At 32.6% G+C, this 24,120-nt stretch overlaps 1 protein-coding gene across 2 annotated transcripts in view; it reads right to left on the bottom strand.

The window, feature by feature from the left end:
- The window catches only part of LOC105200144, a 153,826-nt gene extending 129,927 nt beyond the window's left edge, over window positions 1–23,899 (bottom strand). The window contains exon 1 of one of the 2 annotated variants that reach the window (XM_039448861.1): window positions 23,496–23,899. The gene's annotated coding sequence lies outside the window, so the exon portion shown is untranslated. Of the gene's footprint in view, window positions 1–2,636; window positions 2,952–23,495 lie in introns of those variants that run through there. The other variant, XM_011167559.3, reaches the window with a different exon arrangement.
- Window positions 23,900–24,120: the final 221 nt, after the last annotated feature.

The following is a 24,120-nucleotide window of genomic DNA, read 5'->3' as shown; positions in this document are numbered from 1 at the left end:
TTTGCAAATTATTTAATTACTACAAAGAATAATAATTTCACTCTTAAGTTGTAACTTTATTTGTTGTAATTTTTTACAATGCAGATATATATTATAATATATATAATTATACATAATTACTCGTTTGACATCTATTATAGCGGTCTGATTTACTGATTATCGTTGTTCTCCATCACGAGATTGCATTATCTGAATGTTCTTTTCCCGGGACGATCGATATTAGCTTCTGTTCCAGTAAGAATTACCGCCACTCAAGTAACTATTACGTGAGTGCTCTCGCATCGAATGCAACGCTCATCGACACTGCTGAATGATCGTCAAGGGGGAAAAAGCGCGAGTGTCCGCGTTTCAAAGTTCCTCGTGAAAAGACCTCATAAAAAGAAACCCGAGACGCATTCATTCGAGGACTGATATTCTGCGGAAACGCGTTTTTTAAGAAGCCATCGCAGATCTTTATTAGGAACGGCTAGCGTTACGATTATGCGCTTCTCAGGAGCGCGCACTGAAAAGAAGGTAATAATAATCAGGCCTTGATGTCGGCCTCACTAAGGCTTGACGCAATATTGTAGTTGTTGCAATCAAATATTTGGTTAATATGAAAGCCAACTAGACGCGAGGTTGGCTGCCATTATTATGCACGATAATTAGAAAAGTGAAATTAGCGTTTAGTTGGTTCTGGTTATAATAACTGCGACACCAAATTTAATTATCATTACCAGACTTTTCCTTCAGCGTCGTCAAATATTTCTGTAAAGATTGTCGATGAGAGACAAGGAAAAAAAAACGAAATGCTTCTCTCCTTCCCGTTGTATCGACCACAAAGCACATCGCGTATATAATTATCGCGCTTACGCATTATATCAGTTAGTTGATTGCACGTGAGCAACTGTCACGTACCGAGCAACCTGGGAAATCGATGTGTTAATTCTCACAACAAAATTCATTGATCAGTCGGAAGTTTTTTTCCTCATTAAACTCGAACGCTGAACTGTATTAAATATTCCTTTCGCGTGCCGCGAGTTTTCTCGGAAATGTGAAAAAGAAATTCAAGGGTTTCGTTATTCTAAAATATTCAAAACTCGCAAGGTATAGTATCGAAATTTGCTCCAAGGAAAAATCGGTTAAAAAAAAATTTCTTTCTTTTTTTTTTAGGAATCTGTCATGCAGATTAACCTCAGCGGCCTATAGGCGAGATGTGTGGCAATATCGGCGCGCTGCCAAATATCCGTGACGAGAAATTCAATTCAATTTCCCTTGAAAGCGTATGATTTTCAAAGAAAATGCTGTCACCGTTCATGGATATTTCAATATTATTATTCTATCCCTACGTGAAATATTAATATTTTATTGCAACTCTATCGCATTTTTTTTCAGCAATTTTACGTGATCGTGGATTCCGTTCCAATTACTGCTGACTATAATATTCCTATTTGCGAGTAGATCGGCGAACCGCAAAGTAATTATATTTCCGATATAAATCGTATTTCGCAAAATATCCGAGTTATGATACGGTTAGCGAATGCATGAAAATATTCATAAAATTCGTTTATACTCTTTTTCGGAAGAGCTCCGCGCTTTTACGTCGGGATTACTTTGTACGGCGAGCTCAAACACGAGGTTGTGAATTTCCGACAAATATCGTCGGAAACAGTTCTTAAGTGATATTTGAGAAAACTTATTTCCGACTCTCCGTTCAAAAGATAGAATTGATTTAACGAAAGTCGATGAGTTATTTACTTTCCAGTAGTACAGAGTTAAATATGGCGTACCTGCGTCCGATTGTCTCGCGTCCGAACGATTTTATGAGAATTACGTGTTTCTTTTTTTTTTCTCTCAAACCACGTTGCAATTTTATTGCGCTACTTACGTCAGAAAATAATTAATGATTCCATTAAACTTGACGGCGGATAAAAGTTGATGTACGAGAGATCTCTGCTTTCGAGGTATAATGAAATGTTTTCAAGTAAAAGTCAAAGTAAACGTCAGTCAAGTAACTATCGAAATTAAAAGCAGTCTAGCTTAATGGGATTTCATAATTTCTAATTTTTCTAAAATTAAAAAAAAAACGAGAACGAAATCTATCGAAATTTACCGCTTCAAGCGATTTAAACACGAATCGTCGTTTCCGATGATTAGACAAGTTAAAAGATTATCGTTAGAAGTCTGAAATATAATTTATCGAGCGTGTCGACGATTCGCTGACGTATTTGCAACCATTCACAGATAAATGGATAAAACGGTCGCTCTTTACGCCGCGGATCAAGACGGTGGGAAAGTTTGTCAAGCGATTGAGGCAAGCCCAGGTTAGCCAGTGCTCGTTAATCGCGTCGCGATCAATCGAATCGATCGATTACGTTTGATCACCGCCGATTATCCGGCACCGATCGTAACAACGTTGCGCGATAAAGCGCAGGACGTCGCAGTAGTGCGACGCAACAGGATACCCGTCTGCGGAATATGCAGTTCTCCCGGTCTCGCGGGAAAATGCAACGTTCACTCCTCGCGACTCTCTCGCCCGAACGAGATGCGAGAGCCGCGATAGTCGGTCGCCTCCGGGCACCTCCGCGCCCGGTTGAATCCTCAGGAGGCATCGCGAGAGGGTACCGCGCGGAGAAAGATGGTTGATAAACGCGTACCTGTTACGCCGCCGTGGCGCCTTCTCAGTGTCGCGCAAACTTTTCTGCGGTGACGGCCGGCAGCACACGCGTCCTGCGGCGTATATCCTGCTGGGGAATGTAACAGGCGGGGACGGTCCTCCCGGTCCTGCCCCGCGGTGCGGTGTTGCGCCGAGTGCGAATCACACCTGGACCGGATGCGAAACGAGCGAAACGCGCTCGGGGCCTAACAAGATCGACGGACGCGTAAGGCTCGCGTCGCGACGCCGCTCTGACGATCGTCGGCGTCGACCCGGCCGTAGCAGGCTACCTCGCACCCTCTCTCCTGGTACCCGTCACCACCACCCCCGGCTGCGTGGTGCCGCGCGCAAGCGTGGCCGCAGGTGCGGGGTAGCGCGCGCTTACCCCACGGACACCTCCACGCACCTTGCGAGCAAGGCAGGTACCGTTTACGTAGGTGCCACGACCTCGGATGTCGCAGGTAGCCAGCCTGCTGCCCGGTCGTCAGATGGATCGTCCGACCCCACGTCGGATGTCTTTCACCTCCCTCCTAACGAAACTTTGGCACGATTTCGCGCCGCGAAGAAAAGATGGATGGCGACGTCGTTTAAACGATGGACAGATGTTCGAGAAACACTATAAGAATTATTTTTAAGCGAGATATGTAATGCACTTGAGTTTATAGTTTTCAGAAATTTGATGCAACGTTTTATTCGGTAAAAGGAATTATGTCCCAAGTTGTTGTCTCTTTAATGGCAGACATTCTGCGGCCGCATTGAAATCGATTTTAGCTCTTGCGAAAAAGTTAAGAAGTAAGTTCAATAAGCTATTAAACATTTAAACAATGCTTCAATTTAAGGTCTACGTGTAATTTCGATAGAAAATTGGAAAGTGACGATTTTACTTTTCATCTTCTATGTATATATCCAGGCAGAACGTTTTAATATTTATTATACGTTAGTGTGCCATATTTAATATATCCATATTATCACGCTTACGTAATTTGAAATATTATATAATCCGCCTAAAATCCACTAATTTAACCAAACTAAGTCCATGTAAGCGATTAAAGCTACTTACTTGTTAAAACCTACATTGTTTTCGAGGTAAACACCTATTCAGCGGAGAAGCTCTAAAAATAATCCGATGCAAGGGAGAAAATCCGCTATCACGCGACACCTCGATTTATCTTCTACGCAGAGAGACCTTTTGTAGAAATATAAATAGACTTTCAGTCGACGACTGCGCGCGGAAAAGGAGGAGGAGGAGGACGCACATGTCGGACATTGAGATTTATAGGTATGAATGGCACTTTCACCCGTTTGTGCGTGGGTTATGCACCCTGTGTGCGTCTCACCCCACGCGCTCCTGTTGACGTGCGTCGCGTGGGAGCGTGAAACAGCACGATTTCCACCTTTCCAATTTCGTCGCCGAAATTCACTTGTGCTAGCTGCGAACGGCGATGCGTAGCGAAATCGTTACCATAGTTGGAATCGTCAAAAAATCAGCTCTCTTTGTGAATGTTGAATTGTTATTTTCGTAAAAGACCCTTTCCATTTCACGTTCGAGCTTTTATTGCCTTGTTAAATCGAAATTCACTCTTGACAATTTTTATTTAAAATTGAAGTCGCGCGAACAGATAATTAAAATTAATCTGAACAAAATTATGTATTAGAAATTTATACGAAATTTTTTTTGAGATTAATTTGAAAATGATTTATTTAGTTGTAGGAAAAAATTGCTGGAATGCCTATCGGTCTTCCTTTATATTTTGCATTTTTACTTAATATAAGCAACATTTAATAACAAATGTAAAGAAAATATGGGGATAGAGAGATAGATGAGATAAATAAGGAATCGAGTAATACAGACAAAAATTTGACAAGTTACATTCTATAATATTTTATGCGCGCTAAAACATTGAAAAATATATATATTGTAAAAAAACATGTAAAAAGTCACTACTGACGTTATTTTTTTATCAATTTATATAGACGACAATATACAATTTTATGATAAATTTTATACTTTCATAAAAAAGGTTTTATTATATCGATAGAATATTTTACATTTATTGTATAAACATATTTGCAATTATTATAAAGATTCAATCTATATTTTTTTATAAAATTTATCAAGTTTTCTAACTCGTTCCAATCATTGCATAAATTTTATCTTTATAATAAAATGATGTTAATATAACACTGATAAGTGATAGTGCTAAAACTAGTAAATGATGTATACAAAAATATATATTAATTGCAAAAATAAATTAAAACCATTTTTATTTCGACTTCCTTACTTTTTATTATCGTTATTTATTAATTACTAGTATTAAATATTTCTTTTTTTCAATGAATTATTAAGAAAGAAGTATTATTTAATAATATTTTTAAAAATCCTATCGTAAAAAATATGTAAAAAAATCACAACTGACGTTAATTTTTGATGAATTTATGTAACTGATAATGTTATTATATTGATAGAATATTTTTTACATTTACTGTATAAACATATTTGCAATTATTGTAACATCAATGTATAAAATAGGAAATGTAAACTAGCTAAAAATAACTTGTATGTTACGCGCATTCGACAATTCTCACCTAGATGTGTGATAAAAATAGCTTAAATCACTGTTGCGCTTAATCTTTCAATTATTTGCTGCGGGAGATAAGTTAATAAAGCGTCCGTTCAATGTAACTCAACGTTATTTCTTCTCCTCTCTCTTTCTCTCTCTATCTCTCTTGAAATAATTACTCAAGTAACTTGGTGCATTTTCGAATCATGCGGGTAACTGTTAGACCGTACGCGACGCTTTTACTGTAATTACTCGTTAGAGAGTTACCTAACAACCGTAAAATATCTCAAATAAGAGATAATTTCGAACAATTACTTGTTCGCATTATGTAACGTACTAATGAAATTTCATCCAATACGAAATCGCGTTAGGTAGTCGAGGGTAAAGTAGATAAAGACTGCCTTTTGCCACGCGCGGTTCGCTTGGATTTGTACGGTTAAAGTGGATTTTCCGGACACGTCGTTCGTTTGAGTATCCTTTTGGGGTCGGCAGGATTCTCGACAAATGTTGTTGCAGAAAGAGAGAGAAAAAGCAAGAGAGAGGGAAAAAGAGGGTGGAGAAAAGTTGAAGGGTGGATTTGCCGCGATCTAACTTTTGCTCATGATTGATACAACCGGTATCGACCCATTATCTCATTCGTCCGCGAGAAAGCCTATTAAATGCGATCAAAGCTCGTCCCACTTACGACGAAATACGAAAGCAAAGATCGTGCTTTTAACTCTACTTCCCAACTTAAATATACCGTGAATCATCTGCGACGTTGATACCATCCATCGCTCTCAACAGCCAAAATTCCCATTAATGTAAACTATTTGCATTGCTCTGCGAAGTGAGAATTCAAACAGCGATGTTCCGGAGAAAATTTTTGGCACGATTCCATTTTAATGCAGAAGACAAAAAAAAAACTAGCGTGCGGGTTTGTGCCTCAAAAATTTCTGCCTCATTCTGTGACAGCGCAGGAATTCATGTTTCATACGTAATTACGGTAAACTAACGGAGGGTTTTTATCACATTCACGGAAGGTTTGCGCTCTCTCTCGTGAAGATAAATATTTATTAAAAAGTAACAATTGAATATCTGTGACAGTAATCATCTTGTATCATTAAATGCACACGTCGAAAGTATGTGAAGTCGTAAATTAAGTTGAGAACTTGAGAAATAAATAATTCAACCGATACATCAATAACTGTGATGGCAGGTGTTAGAGTGACGTAACGATTAATGGTGTGACATTTTATTAAACGAGATTGTCTTGGAAAGAGAAAAGCAGAAGAGCGATTGTGTGTTTATTTCGTAAAAATCACGAGTACAAGAGAGCGACATAAATTTTTGTCCTGCTGCCAGCCACCGTCGCTGTGTACCTCTGCCGTAACAAATGTTCATTATATACGGAACATCTGTAACGGTGTCTCTTCAAAGTCACAACGACAGAATCAGCGAGAAATAAAGAGGAAAGACGCGGGCGGGTACGCGAATCCGCAGCTGCATCCATTCTCACAATGTTAGCAAATCCGACGATAAAGATAACATCGTGCATAGAACGCATTAGGCTTTATCCCCTTAGAGTCGCCTACGTCACGCTATACTGTTCGTGCTGTCGCGTTTATTCTTAAACAGCCTTTTTGAAGTACTCGCACCTTGTAAATCATAGTCGGAAAGCGAAATGTGCTTGTGCAATCCACTCAGACACGTTATACACTCACTCTGCTTTATCTTTTAATGCTAATAGTGATATGTAATCAAGATATATTTTGTATTATATTATGGGGATGATATTATACATAATATCGTTTATAATTTTAAGTTAACTTTCCCAACAAATCAAAATATAAACAAAATTAAGATATGAGAAAGAGAGAAAGAGAGAAAAAGAAAGAATGGTAATTTTTAACACTAAAAATTGAAAAATAAAAATACACAACGTTTTCGATGACACTTTGTTCCTTTAAATTCGTTTAATCTGACGCGTCACACCGCTATAAATTTGTTTATCGTGATAAACATCACATGAAATATTCTGCTTTCATTTCATTTCACCGCGCAAATATTATATGTGCATAAATATTCACTTCAACGATCCTAGTAAATTTAATAACTTCAATAATCCGTCCTTTACATCACTATCACTTTATCATAAAAAAATTTATTATATTCCTGTTTCATATATTCATTCCTGTTACGTACAAAACAAGATGTCAATTACTTATTGTATATTATATATTTTAAAAATTGACTTTTTAATATATTAAGTGGCTTTCTCATAGTAGATTTAAAGAAAATAAAAATATGTTGAAAATTTAAATTTAAACGAGTTTATAATTACAAAGTTCTTTCGTCAATACATAGTTTCAACTAGCTAAATCCAGAATTAACTCGGCGTACTAAAATCTAAATTTAACTAACTAAAACACAAATATTAATCAACGGGCTTTGTTAGAACTAATTTTGAATTTAGAACGAGTTTTGACGGATTTTGGTTTTCGATCGTAATAGCCGCGGAAGATAGAAATGATTATTCACATTATTAACCCAAGATACAGTATTATAAAAAAATCCGAAGATCACGAATGTAATTTTACGATTGTAAATAAACTATAGAAAAATTAAAAATAAAAATTCTCGAAACAACATGGCAGAGAGTAATAAATTGCTGTGTGACATATCGGTTCTCGTGGACCGCGCCATACATTGCATCACATGGGTCAAAGCTTAACAAGATTATGTTATTAACAAGATTATTATAAGCTAGTTTAAAGTTGCCCGGCGGATGAAAAATACATTTGGTGTTTAGTAATTGCAGTCGACGAATAAGGACACCTTGGATATTGTGAAAGTCTTTATTTATCAGGATGATTGTTAAACTGTGAAACTGCTTTATCAAGAAAGGAGTATTTAAATATCGTTAACGTGAATTTCGCACGAGCACACTTTATTGTGAACGAAATCCTGCGATCGTGCACGTCGATAAACTTGCGCGAACGTTGAAGCTCATTTCTCAACGTTTCTCATTTCGCAATTCCTATTGTTATTCGTCCGTATATTGACTGTCGAATAGTTACTGATTTTCTTTCAATGTGTCAATTTCAAAGAATGCTGTCTCATGTAGTCCTAATCGTTAATGTTCCCCTTGTCCTTCGATACCGGAGAAAGGTATTGTATCATTACGTCGCCGTCCTTCGACGTGTGCTTTATGTCTTCGATTTCGAGAAAACGATCGGATTTCTTTTACCGTTAAACATTCTCTCTTTCTTTCTCTCTCATTCTCTACCAATACTTTAATTTTATTGCAAATAGCACATATTATTTTACTAATAATTTTTCCGTTTCGTGAAATTTTATCTCAATGAAGAATATTTCAACTATCTACACAAAAAAACACAAAAAAAGATTGATGAGAATTCGAGATGAGATTTCGTTCCGCTATAAAATTCTTAATCTGCGACTAATCGGAACTCGATTTATCAACGAACACATATATGTTGTTTGTTTTTCGTTTATTTTCAACGCACGGAAAGACCGGTCTCGTTGGAGTATCTAAAAATTTAGCTAGATACAAATCTGAGAATAATTTCGTAGGATCATAAGAATAATAATATAGAACGCTCCATTATGATAAACAGTGCTGCAGAAAGTTTTGGCATTTTAGTAACCAGCTTGAGCGTATCCTACATAATTATTTTGATGGCTCGACAAAATTATTTTCAGACCTAGTATCTAGTTGAGCTTTCATGTACTTTACAAAAGCGTTCTTTCCGTGTGGGAAAGTACAAACAAATACCTAAAAGTCAAGCATTTATTCAGATCACGCGTGTCTAGGACATTTTTCATTCTTCGAGAACGTAAACTTCGACCTCGTAAGAGTGCTTTAGCGCTCACGTCCCTATCTAACGTTTATGGCGCACCGGAGGTTGAGCGGAAGAAAAAAAGAGAGGAGAAACGATTTGATGGGCGTTTTATTTCTTATGACGTTTCGCAGAACGTTTCTCTTTGCACACTCGCGCGATTTTATTACTTCCCGCAAATCTCCATCTCGCGCTCTCGCGATGCCGATCTTTCGAACCTATTTACGTTTATGAGCGTAATCTTCATCGCGCAGCACTTAAGTGCAAAGATCCACCCCTTCCCATTTACCTGTAACAGTGCCTTTAACACTTTTAGCACCACTTAACATTATTATCACGAGTATCGGCCGTGGTTAGCCACTACGTCAAAAATTGCTTCAGGAAATAATCTCCTATGTTGCCTGCCTGATGTGCCAAAAAGTTATCGTTATTTGTAGGAAATAGTCTTATCTTTATTTTCCAAAATATTCCCTAGATTTCTCCTCGCTCAGATCGTGTTAGAATTACACAGTTAAACAGAATCACTAAAACGAGATTAGACATTTCCTATAATTTTATGTACACTGAATACGAATCCGGTTTCCAAATTGCTTCATTACGTTACAATTTTGAGAAATTTATATTTAAAGTTGCAAAAAAGTGCTATTTTCACATATTTTGTTGTATTATGATTACAGCATGTAAAATGCTGAAAAAATTTTATTACAATCAAAATTAAATATGTTATTAGGACTTTTAACCCTTAAACAATTTTTGATGTCGATTATGATTAATAAGATATTTATCGTTAAATATGGGATTTATTGCAAAGAAGCTAAGAATTTGATCTCTTACGATTTATCAAATAAATACCAACTGTATTTTTTTTTATTTAAAAATTTCTTAGATTGCTGAATACAAATCCGATATTAAAATTCGAATTTAAAATTTAATTTGGCGGATATCAAATTTAAAATATGTCCAAATTTTTGTAAAAATTTATAGAAGGTTTTATAATACTAAATATGAATGTAATGCTAAAATTGATGAAATGGTGTAAATTAGTATAATCGATAATAATTAAAACCTGAATTTTAGCAAAAAAAATCACATAAAAAGACTTTTTACATATATACCCCATTTTAATTATGAATATCTTGTTAAATGTAGCCAACGCAGAAAATTCTTTTTTAGAGCTAAAAATTCTAACATATTTAATTTTGATCGCGATAAAATTTATCCAGCATGTCACGGCATAATTATGACAAAGTGAATAAAAATAGATGTTCTTTGCAATTATGCATATTTCTCAAAAATATGATGTCATAAAATTTGTAAACCGTAATTGCACTTAGAGTCCAAAATCTATAAAAAATAACTAATCTCATTTCAGTTTTAAAAAAGTCAATTTTTTAAAACTATGTTTTGCTGAGTTAATTTTATAACAAGTGATACCGATACAAACTTTACAATGCTATTGGTATATAAAGTTTTATCTAGTTAAAAACGTAAATTGCTTCATTTTATTTTAATGCAAAATTCGAAAAAAATTAAAATAAGATTTTCTATTGAAATCATAAAACACCCTTTCTTAATCAAATAAAGTTTAAACATTCCATCCGTTTTTATAGTTTTACTTAAGCAAGTTTTTCTCAATTTACTGAAATAGAAACTCTCTTTCTTAACAAGAAAGAATCATAAAATTTTCTTTAACGACGTCAAAAATTTTCAGAATATTTAAAATACACCAAACTTTCCGTTTAATAAATCATTAGTCTATTCAATTCAACATCTTCTAATACAAAATAAAAATTATTAAAGCTATTTAACTTTAATCATTTTTATTTGTAATAATTTTTATTTCGTGTTAGAAGATATTGAGTTGAATTTATTATTATTATATCCTAAAATATAGCGTCCCTTCTCAAACACCTAAAAGTTTGAAAATTTTACTCGTTTTTTATATCGCTACTCAATCAAGTTCTTTTCAGTTTTATTAAAACAACTCTCCTTCTTAGCAAAAGAACCGAAAGATTTTCTTCAATAATATTAAACCTTCCAATATCTAAACTTCGTAACAAACGGATTAAAATTCTTTCGGAGTTAAACGACCGTGTAACTTGTAAAAAATGTGGACGAAATGAATACCGCCGTACTTTCGTGACACGCCACTTTCTTTCTTTCTATCTTTCTTCCTAATTCACGCAAAACAGATTGACGACAGAATGTAAAAACATAGAAAATTTTGCGACGCGATTACCTCGTCGAAACTCATCGTGCAATCAATCAAAGTTTTAAAAAAAATATATCGATTATTTTAATCGTTGAGTCTTATCTTCAATCCTTTTCATCTTTGCTGCATAAAACCCCGTTATCGATATAAAAGCGATAAAATATCCGAGTCCACACGAGTGTCGTCGTGTAATCCTTCAAAATTATGCGCGCGATCTTGCCGCGGCGGCGGTGCAGCGAGAAAAGGACGGGAGAGAAGAGATGCCATTTTTTTTATGTAAAGCAGAGTCGCTAGCGCAAGAAAAAAAAATTGATTGAAAGTAAGATCACCGGTTTTAAAATGCAAAGTCGCATCGGAGAAGCCGCGCCCTTCCGCGAGCTTCCAAGATCTTCTTTGCGAGAATGTTCGTCCCGGCAAATTGCAATTTTGTCTTTAAGGCTGACGAAAGAAAAGTGTTATTTAAGATGATAAATTTGAAAGATCGCGAGAAGTCACGTGAAACGTAAAGGCCGCGAACCTTCAGGCGAGTAATTGAATCTTTTCGCGGTGCGGCGAGCAACGATAGAATCTAAATTTTATTCGCGAATATTTTGACGAGATTAATCGGCGGGCGCGCAAAAGGCAGCGCGTCTAAACACCTGCCCCTTTGTAAGTCACAAGTCATAACCAACTCTGAAATTGATATAAAGTTGGAAAAGACTTTTCATCTCCTCTATAAATACAAAATACAAATATATATATAAAGTGTCATAAATTTCTGTGAGATTCGCCTCTTCGTGTCGAGTGAAATTAATTAGATTCAAATAATTTTCAGGGCAATTCGCAGACAGTGCTCCCGCTAGGTCTCGACAAAAGTTTAAACTTTCGTAGGAGATGGTACCGTCGGAGCGTTTAACTTCCAAAATGCACTTCATTGTGCTTGAAAAATTTAAATGCGCTATTAAAAGTTCGGGATAAGATGCCAGATGGTAGCATACTAATGTCATCAGCGCGCTCGCGCGCGACGTCTTCGTAAGGAGAATTCTCGACGTAATTGCTGCCATTCACAGGCCACGTTTATAAGTTGTTACGCCTACTCGCCCGTTTCGTTTTCTTGCTCTTAACATTTAAGTAAACTTTAAGTAAACTCGACTTTCTCTTTCCTCAAAGAACATTACAGTGTTATATTTTCGCGGCTTTTCTTAAGTGGAGTGAAAGCACGCGAGCATTTTATAAGTTGTCAGGTTTTTACGGTAATTGGCCCTTCGAGTTATTTAATGTCGCCGGTAGAGATCCCAAAGAAACCTCAAAGACAACGACAAATATTTACGAATTTACAGTATTTTTTAACAGAAGAAAATTGCCAATACTGACGTAAGTCTTTTAAAACGTCACTCCTTTATTTCTCGAAAACTAGCATGACTGCATTAATACGAATATAAACTGATAAAAACATAGTCTGCTTAGACAAATTGAAAACAATAAAAAACCCATAATTTATATAAATATATCCGTAGTTCTTTTTTATATAAAATTTAAAACAAATTTTTTGAAAACGAGATTAAAATTTGCATGATTTTTTTTGCAAATAATGTTAAATAAACTTAAACAATAGTGAACATATTATTAATAATATTAAATTATTTTATATATTTGCGTCCTAAAACTATTTCTATTTTTATTTCTATTTTTTTTATTTTTATTTTTTTATAATACAGTTTTGAGTATAAAATCTGAGTGCCGCGTAAACTGATATAACGCCTATAAATAAATTGAATTATAAAATAAAAAAATTATATGATACAAATAAAGAGCGTTATGAGATCTATTTATTAAGTTAATCACCTAACCTAATCTTTTTATATCATTGCGCTATAAGTTGCATTTTGTGGAACAACGTAAGGTATTTATATAAATTGGCAAAAAAGATTTCACATCAAAGTTTAAAAGATTCCTACAATTAACTTGTATTTTTGTACAAATAGCTGATGTTAAACAAAAGGAAAATATCGCTCTGTCAATTTTGTCAGACGTTCACTTTGCTTATTTTACGAAAATTTTATTGCAAAATTCAAAATTATACTACAAAAACTGCTGTATAAAAATATCTGATAGGAAATATTTTTTAGTGTGTATTTATGTTTCCGGAGTTTTAATTTTAGTTTCTGTTTAAAAAATATAATCTAAAAATAAAGTCGTTATTGACGATCTTCCTCTATAAATATTATGAAACGTAAACTGATAATATCAACTTAAAGTCTACAAATAACGTTAGAGAGAAATTTCTCGCCAGAGATAACATTTATCTATTTAGTTTACCGAATTTGTACTAACATATATCTCTTATCAAATTTAATATCGATTTAATATCAAAATTATTAACGGTAATAGCGAGCAATATTAAAAATCAAAACATTAACTCTACGATAAACAAGCGTATTGTAACTGTGACGTGCAAATGAGCATTGTATTACGAGCAATTAAAAGTGTAATGTTCCTTTCGGAATATAATGAAATTTTCATATGCTACTAACTCCCTTTCATCGCCGCGACCCAAATATCGCTCGAGATTAAAAAAGAATTCGTGGATGAAAGAGGAGCAGGAAAAAAAAGATTTGCGCCACGAGGTCAAGTGAAGCTAGCTGCTGCATCTGCAATTGCAGCCGTCACTGAATCATTCATAATCACGCGATTCCGTTTTAGCGTTGCACAATGCAAGGATTAACATTTAAAGCCGGCATCGTGTCTTGCAGACTACCGCTGTTGTCACTGAAAGCTTAATTGAATATTCTCAACCGGGGCATCACGGTCATTTAAGCGGGCTAAACTGATTGATGGCCCTTAAGCAAGAACAAGCTAATCGTCTATCATCCATATTATTGTCTGCACAACGCCGCGTAACTAAACAATTCTCTGATTTACATTTGTACATTTCAAACATCATGCGAGACAGAAATTGCTTAATGTATCAACATCAAACGCGGCATGAAACGGGCAATGTGAATCAAAATATGTTCAATATCAAAGAGTTGAATTACTGAAATAAAGATTTTATAAAAGAATTAAGTATTAATTGTGATTTCAATTTGAAATAATCATTATTAAACATAATATTCTATTCGACAAAAAAATATCAATGTTCTTAATTGGACTAAGCTAGCCGAAATCGTATCACTTTTCACGTAAAGATTCATAACTCAAAAATTATGAAGAATATTTTCATTGATTCATCATAAAAATGTTATGAAATCAACTCGTATGAATTTAAAACGAATTAAATAATGTCAATAAGGCGAGGATATCAATAAAAGGGTAAAATGTGGGTATCAATACAAATAAAATCTGTGTTGAATGTAGAGTTAAAAAAAATATTTTTAAGTTCTCTTTCTTTCTCTCTCTCTTTACATCGTAATAAGATGCAATATTTTCTATCCCTTATGTAATTTTTTCATAATTTTTACATTATTATTATTATTTTGATAAGCCTGCAAGTGATACAATTTAAGAAATTAAATCGCATAACAGATTGCTAAAATTGATGATTTTCTACCGTTCATGAAATCCCCATTAGTTCGTTCTAAGTAAATCTTCATTTTAATAATGTTATAAAAATGTTTGTTTTACGAAAACGACGTATTTCCTTTCTACTTCATTCAATCTTATTTTACACATGAATCGTGCTCTCTATACTCTTTGAGAGCACAGTTCGTAATAGATTCTGGATTTTCCGCATTCTCTTTTGGCCTTCCTTCCATCCGCTACTCAACAAACAATTATATTAAAAGCATTCATATTACAGTAGCCAACATCGCGACTTAGACAACAACGCGATGCAATTTAAAAGACTAAGATATGTCTTATTATTTATTTAATCTATAAGCAAAAGAGCAAAAAGAAAACTTTAACTCTATTAAACTTATTAATCCTATTAATCTTTAACTCTATTAATCTGTTTTGTGATTATTAGAAATTATCAAAATCCGTTGATTTCATATTTTCTGCAATTCAGTTGCAAAATGTGTTGAAAAATAACTATGATCGTGATTTTTCTATGAAATAACGTAAATTACAAAATTCCTACTGTACCTACTGTCTTGAATGTAGCAAAGTATTATGGCATACCATATAATTCTCATACTATATAATTCCATCAAATTATAATATACGAGTGCAGCATTGAATTGGTAATGTGGCGCGACTTCGATCAGTAATCTTCCCCTATTATTACCTTATGCCTTGTGCTACTTAAAAATTCCAATAAATACAAATTTTAATAAAAAAACATTATTTAATTTCAATACATTCATAGTTTCTTTCATAATAAATAAGTAAAGTATAAGTACAGAATCGAAGTGAGACGATCGAGTTAGAAATTTATCATATTTTTCCCTTGGCACAACAGCCGACTGGTACAATCCGTCAATTCCAGACAGGTTTATACACCTGCTGCCTCAGCAAATTTATCGCTGGAACTACGAGTGCGTAGCGTTGTATGTTTTTGGCTTGTCTACAAGCTTTACCGCCAAAAATTCGTTCCCTCTCTTATTTGCGAACAAGTGCTTCCACGCTCGCTGGATATTTCATCCTGTTTTTTGATACAGATCCAGAAGAAAAACGCATTCAAAATACATAGCAAGTATAAAGACAGGCTGGTAAAGCAATATAAGACAAGAAATATTGCCCTGTAATAAATATGTATAATTTCTAAAAAATTGTACTTCACTTATAAAAATTTCAAATTTATTAACGTTTTATTTACGGAATATGAAAGGGATGAAACGTCAATTTTTCAGACGACGCAATATTTCAAGACACGAGGCGGAAGATCTTGAGAATTATTCTAAATTACGCGAAAACCCGCAAAAGATGTTACTTTGCGGTAACTACGAGGCGCAAACGAACGAAACTTTGTTCCCGTCGGGGCGAAATCAAAGCCTTTCGCTGGTCATGTTTCGTTATTTACCTCGAACGGAGTTACAGTTCCGTTAAACTTCGAAGCACTAGTTAACTCTTTGATACGAGAGACTGCGTACGACGTCCGAGAGAATCTTTGCTGCATACGTGTAATCATAGAAGTGCATGGATAGAGTTCAACAATACTATTAATGTTATATCCAGAATTACAAAGTAACATGTTACTTGTAACGTCCTTACAATTCCATTACAATTACTTTGTTTTAGTAAAGAATAAGTAACAAGAGTTAGGGATAAAGTCGCCTACTAGGAGACACCCTTTTTTAAGCCTTATAATTTATTTAATTTGTAATATTAACTCCTATTTTTATATCACAATTATAAAAAATATATTTAATCGCCAAAAGTTAACAAAAGTTAACAATAGCTATACTTTGTTGTATGTGAAATTTTTTTATCAAGACTAAAACAAAACTTTTTTTGAAAGCACTCTTTAAAATATTAAAAACACCAAGATAAAAAGAAATATTAAACAAATGCATTGAGTATAAAATTATTACAACTATATTATTACAATAATATTTAATAACGTCATTCAAATGTGTCAGAAGTTAGAATTTTAATAAAAAAGAATTTTTTTATTTATTATTTTCTTTCTCAAAAATATTTCTTGTAATTAGTTGTAAGCTCATGTAACTCAATATTAATAATAATATGCATTGTTTAAAATGTAAATGTAATATATCTTCAATTTATATTCATTTATGCATATTAGAAAACGTTATTTTCAGGTTATTGAATAACTCAGCTCTTTGGACAGATGACAAATTATTTTTATAATTGGAATGCTGACTTAAGAATATAAAGTATTTTGCCTTAAATTACATTTGTTTCAAAATTTTGACTTCTTACACTGAAAACATGTATTTTTCTCATTTTGTTGACTATAATTAGTTATAACATTTAAGTATGTAAAATTTTTTAAATGATAAACCATACAAGTACTAGAGATGTTAAAAAATATTTAAGTCAAATAATAATTTTTTTTATTACTAATCAAAAAACATTTGTCATTATATAATCTGTTTATAAATTAAAATAGGTATTAAGACTCAATTTAATTTATTTTTCTACTCCTATTTCTTTTTTACTATTAATGTTTACTTTATTTATAATATACAACAATAGAACATTAGAAATTTTTATATTATATAAAAGTACTATACAAACATTTTTAACTAAAATGACAACTTTTATTTAATTTTTTCCATTAGTAAACCGTCAAATCAACAATCATACACGCGTATTTAATATATACATAAAATATACAATATTAAATAAAATTTATATATATATTTATTATATTTTAAATTTTCTCTTTACTAGAATTCTATAGTATTTTCCTCTACTTACATTTATCACAAAAATTCGTATATAATATTCTATTAATGTTATGAAAAAGATAACGACAACAGTAACAGCTTGTTAATATTCCTATCATAAACAACAGTTGTTGTAATAATGAAAAGGACGCAGTAAATGAAAATTTAATTCAGATTTTCATTAAAAGTGTGTGCATGCATATAACTGGAGAATTTAATATTAAAATTCAAATTCGATCTGTAAAATAAACTTTCCGTCTTTTACGTCCAATACTTTCATCCGGCCGATGCGTGCTGCATTATTGATGAATTATACAGCGTATGCGCATGCAAAATGAATAATATATCTGTCCGAAGAAGTCCGTTTTAAAATCAAACGGACCGCTTCCGTTATATTTCACCATCTCTCTTACTTGGCGAAACAAAAGAAAGCCGTCATCGCGAGGAACAAATCGCTCATGCATATGTTATAACGATGCAAGTAGAAAATCCATACTTCACGAGTTTCTGCCTCCTTTTTTCCCCACCGTTTTCTTTCTCAAGCAAACAAAACCATCACCACTGCGCTTCCTATTGTTATCATAAAAACAAATTAAATTGTAAAAATAAAACTGTCGTGTAAATAAGACAAATTTATTCTATAATGATAACTTGAGAAACATTTCCATCTCTAATAGCGATCGTAGAAAAAAATACTGTTAAAACTTGTTACATTCTGAAATCGATATTAAATGTAAAATATTCTCATGAAATGTTTTTAATAATAGTGGTTAACTCACATTTGGTAATCACTTTTGTTAACTTTTGTTAATCACTTTAAAAGTTATTTTCTCTGTTTTTGTAACATTATAGGTCATCCGGTTAAAATTTTTTATGTATAATTATATGTAATTATATATAGTTATACATAATTATATATATTAAAATATATATAATTATGCATGTTATATAAAATTATATAATTATATATAATGATTGCACATAATTTCATGTAGTTATTGTATATAATTATACATAATTGTATACTATTATATTGTATTTAATAAAAATCATGCATAACTAATAAATAATTATAAATAATTATATATTATTATATATGAACATATTTGACATATGTATAATATTATACATAACTATATACATATAATTACACATAAAAATTTTTTACTGGCTAATTCACTATTCCAACAAATCCTTCAATTTTTTACCCTATATAATCAATTTTAGATCACATTATATTATTTTATATAATAAACAATATATTTATATTTTTTCTTTGACTGCAAAGAATAAAATCATTATGGACTAATAAACGATCTAAACATTGAAGAAAACAGAGCTAATTGTATAATTTTAATATTTACGTGAGACATACATATAGTAAATGCCAAAATAATTTTCCCAATATTTTCGGGCGATATTCTTTCAAAGGGGATCAATGTTTTCCTTTACTTCGCAATATTGCTTTTTTTGTTCGGATAACAAATTATGGCTTCTGCCCCTCGATAGTACGTTACCTCGAGACTGCTTGGTCGACAAAAAGGAAAAAAATAGTAACGCAAGCTTTTCTGACATATTCTTTGATTATATATTATAATATATTCTTTTTTATTATTTTTTATTATATTCTTTCGCCAAGTGAACATTATTTTGACGTACAATTAACATTAACTATCTCAGCCAAAAATTTCATATTCTCAGTATATAAAAAAAAGTATTTCATAAATGCGGATTTTACGATAAACCTAGATATTCAGGATGTTCGCAAGAACTATTGAGAACTGATACCTTGAGAGATACCTTTAGAAGTTCAAATAAAGAACTAAAGGGAATACAATAACGAAAAGTCAAACGCATAAGCATTTGAATTCTAGAAACTGTTCGCCACAAAAATGACGTAGCAAACGAAAGGTTTCTTCTGCCCTCTCAATACATTTTCTCTCCGGAAAATCTCGATTGTAGATTTTCTATACATTGCTCATGAAATTTCAGAAATAACAACCTCTTGTCTGCTACAATGGAACATGATTTCAATGAAAAATTTAATAAACATTACATTCTTTCTTTATAATAATTAAACAAGTTGTCGAAAAATTCAGTGAGATTAAACATAAATATTCTTAAATATTTAATATTATCTTGTATTATATTATATATTATACATGTATAATATTTTCATATTTTTTAGTTCGTTATACATATTTCACAAAACTCAAATAATACTATCTTTGTATTCCCAAAGTTAAAAAGTTTTTCTTTCTAATCCAAAGGGAGATATGTATAAATTCTTATCATTAAAAAAAAATGTTAATATTATACAATTATTGTTGAATATGTATCATTCGAAATTACGTTCGAACATACGTTCTATTATAATTCATTAATGATGATTTCAAGAAAAGTTTAAAGACTTTATATATTTTTGATATTAAAAAAAAAAATTAAATTATTAATTAATTACACCTGATTTTCATTTGCCCGATATTTTCAATATTTAGTTTTTCATTATCAAAAATTCTTGCACAAAATTGTTTAATAAATATAACAATTTAAGAAATTATAATAATATCAAATATCTCAGACCAATGGATTTTTTTCATAATTCCATGAAAGAACAGAAAATTACGGCGAATATACGTAACATACTTTAAAAAGAAATGTAATAATAAATTAATTTGCTTTTAATAATATACATTCCAAGCTACAATTTAAATCTCATGCGAAAGACAGTATAATTTTTATTCTATATAAGCGCAACAGAAAGTTGGGATTTGATCATCGTACGACGCGTTGCGAAGCTGTATCCGATTTCCATTCAAGTTTTAATTAATTCCTGGACGGGGGCGAGCTAAACAAGATTAAAATAAAGCGTCGCGGAGGACTGCCGATATGCTGTGTAATTAACGCACCTAATCGCTCGATTTAAATCGTCGCTTTGAATGACGTTGTTGTCCTCGGAATCTTAATTATTGGACTTATGTCGGCGCTTTAACGATTCGCGCAAATTCTAGTGGAATATCCTGTTAACTATGCTCTATTTCCCTCTTTGATTTTCTACAATACATATTTGTGCACAATAACTTTTTTATTCAATAGAATATTTTTAAATGTTTTTTTTTTTATAAAATGATGTAAAGAAGTGCTAAGTATCATATATGAATTTCATATTAAATATTTCAAATGATTATTAAGAACTTTAATTTCTTATTTATTTGAAATTAATTATTTTTTCTATTTAATAATTTTTTTCTATTTAATATTACATTATAATTAAATTCTCAGTTCGCAAGTTAACGGAGAAAAATATCAATTTCTTTATTTTCCGCGAATTTCTTTGAAGATAAAACTTTATTGACAAAAAAAAAATTAATATCGTCGATGATCATTGATATATTTTATAAAATAAAATAATTTGATCAATATTGAAATAATAACGATTCTCTTCATATGTTTAAACGACTTATAACAGAGAGATAAAATGAAATTGATTAGCCGCATGACGAAATGTAACGCACATATCAAATTATTCATGTTTATTAGTGTATCGCGGAAGTAGAAACTTCTCCACGGGTGTAACTAATTCATTACTCTCAATCCCCTAATGAGATTACTTGATGTAGTTCTTGCGCGGTAATGTATAACTAATTTCATCGGCATAAATATGGAACGCGCTAGGGGAAAGTCTCCGGCAGACTCTTAATCATAATTTTTTCCTAATGAATCACAATTGAGCTTAAAAGTGTTCAGTAATGAGTTCGGGATTTTAGGTCTTCAATAACAACATGTCGATAAATTAATAAATTGAAATCCTTCAGCAAACCGTCCCGACGCAGATTTCAACTATTAATTTGTATCATTAATTTATTCCTCTCACTTAATTGGAATTTTATGCAAGAATTCCTACAATGTATCTTGTTTAAATGTATCTTCGCGAGAATAACGATGACATTAATAAAAATAAGCTCTAAAAATTCTTTTATCATAAAAGTTAGCATAATGAAATAAAAGAGTCTGGAGAACAAAAGAAATTGTGGATTAATCCATGCTGATAGGATATCTTTGCATGTTTATTGCATATAAAGATCCTTCAAGATCATTAAGATATCCTACCAGTGTGATTTAATCAAACACAATTAGCTGATTTAATCAGACACTTATAATATAACTTGTTAGCCAATTAAATAGATACAGCAAAACAAGCAAAATAAGAAACAAACAAATTGTTCGATTCTTTTGAACTTGTTATCATTTTAGTTATTTTAAATTTACATAATTAATTTAACCATACAACTACAGAGTATTCGTAGTAATTGTCGTGTTAGAAACTGTAATTATGCGCTATCCTGGTAAAAAATATTTCGTAGGTTTATAATTATATATAATTATATATACTATTAAATATGTCTATATATATTGAAATATATATTAAAATACATATAATTATATATAATTATGCATTAACTCTTATATATAATTATATATACTTGTATAACCATTTATAATGATTACATAATTATATATAATGATAACAAGAAATTAAGTGCAATCATTATATATAATTATATACAATAATACATGGTTGTCTAAAATTATACGTAATTATGTATAATTATAAACAAAAAGATTTTTACCAAGATATACACTCAATAGAATTAAAACATCACCTATTTTACAACCCAAAAATAGACAAATTTTAAAGGATGTGTAACTTTGCTAAAAAGTAATCAAACTGAATTGTTTCAAAAAACATTTCATAGCTTAATGTCTTTACTTATTAGATCATTACTTCAGAAAATAATTAAGTAGCTAATATTTAAATGATTACTAATAAAAATTAGATTACTACGCTTCATATATAGCGTAGGATATGACTGTACTATTTTATCCGCAATTCTAGCAAGTTTTTCGATCTATGTTCGTTTTCTATTCGTCCGACCGATGGCGCCGGTTTGTCAAATTCAAATTCCTTTTTGGTAATTTGTCACAATATATTTGTACACATTCGTACATAAAATATTTCTGATACAATGGCAAATTGTCTGTTTGATGTGGGTAGAAAGAACGCGCATTTAATTAGTCTCAAATTATCAGTATACATGTCGTCATGCCAAAATTATTATATCATCCCGATTAAAAATTGTTAAAACACAAAAATAGAAGACTTATGTCAATCACAGCGATTCTTGATGCCAAATAATAATTTTTAATTTTTACAATTTCCAACTCGAACTGCGCGCCATATATTTGTCAGACTTGAAATACAGCCATAAAACCAGAATAGTAATATTAATGCTTTTAGAATATAAACTCCCCTCCACGGAAAAACTGTAAATTATTTTATTGTAAAAAAATAATTGGAAATTGTAAAAATTAAAAATTGTTATTCGACACCAAGAACTGTTGTGATTAACGTTCTATTCTTGTATTTTAATTTTGTAAATCCAATATAACTTTTTATTGTTTAAATATTTTTAAATATGGATGATTGGGAAGACCTCAAACTGCCTACAAAATTGATTGCCTACAGCGTCAATAGCCAACGCATGTTTGCCTACAAATCTTTCGTACACAAAATCTTTTATCCACAAAATTGATCGTACAGAAAATTTTTGCCTACAGTTCGATAGTCTACAAGGTCTATTGCGCACAAATAATAAATTGAGAAACAAATGTACGTTTACACACATAACATTATTGCGCACAAAAATGTTTGCCTATAGTTCGATAACCTACATGCTCCATTGCGCACAAATATAAAATTCAAAGATAAATGTACACTACGATTCCAATGTATGTACCAAGGGAGCGCCGAGTGCGCGTACACGAAATCAATTTCCGTTTCTAACAGCTTTCGCGATACCGATTTATTCATCTTGTTGTACTATACCGACGATAAATTATACGCAATGGGGACGAGGCGCAAATACCGAATTATAGAGATGAATAAACAGCAGACATGAATTGACTCACCGTTCGCCACTGATCGCTCCGTTTAGCTCCGCCTCGGCCGCAGCTCTCGAACGTTAAGATCCTTCTCACGATGATTCGTCTTGATTCACACTTGGCACAAACGCACGGCCCTTCGTTTTTGGCACTCTCGAAACACTCCCGGTATTTACGCGCGTCGAAAACTCGGGATACGAGGCAACGAAGAAGATGCAAAACACGATTAAACGCGATACGATTTCATACTATGCATCTAACACGATGAATGTTGGCACAAACACCCAATACTTTACTTTCGGCACTCCACGACACTCTCGAAACACTCGCTCACGTCAAAAACTCATAAGGGACAATGAGGATGCGAGTTGAAATGCGCTGCGATGCGTCGCAACCTTCCGTCGTCCTGCCTAACCGATCGACTGCTGCCACTGCGTAGCACTGCGTAGCAGCGTGACGTATGACTCACGTGGCTGGCGCGAGGCCGCGCCTGCGCGCCGCTGCGCTGCTCTACCGCCGCTACGCAGTGGCAATAGTCGGTCGGTTAGGCAGGACGGCGGAAGGTCGCAGCGCGTCGTAGGCGTCGTAGCGCATTTCAACTTGTATCCTCGTCGTCCCGTATAAGTTTTTGACGCGAGCGAGTGTTTCAAGA

This window comes from Solenopsis invicta, chromosome 4, assembly GCF_016802725.1.
Source record: "Solenopsis invicta isolate M01_SB chromosome 4, UNIL_Sinv_3.0, whole genome shotgun sequence".
Classification (NCBI taxonomy): Eukaryota; Metazoa; Arthropoda; class Insecta; order Hymenoptera; family Formicidae; genus Solenopsis; species Solenopsis invicta.
This window is presented reverse-complemented; position numbering and strand designations above follow the sequence as displayed.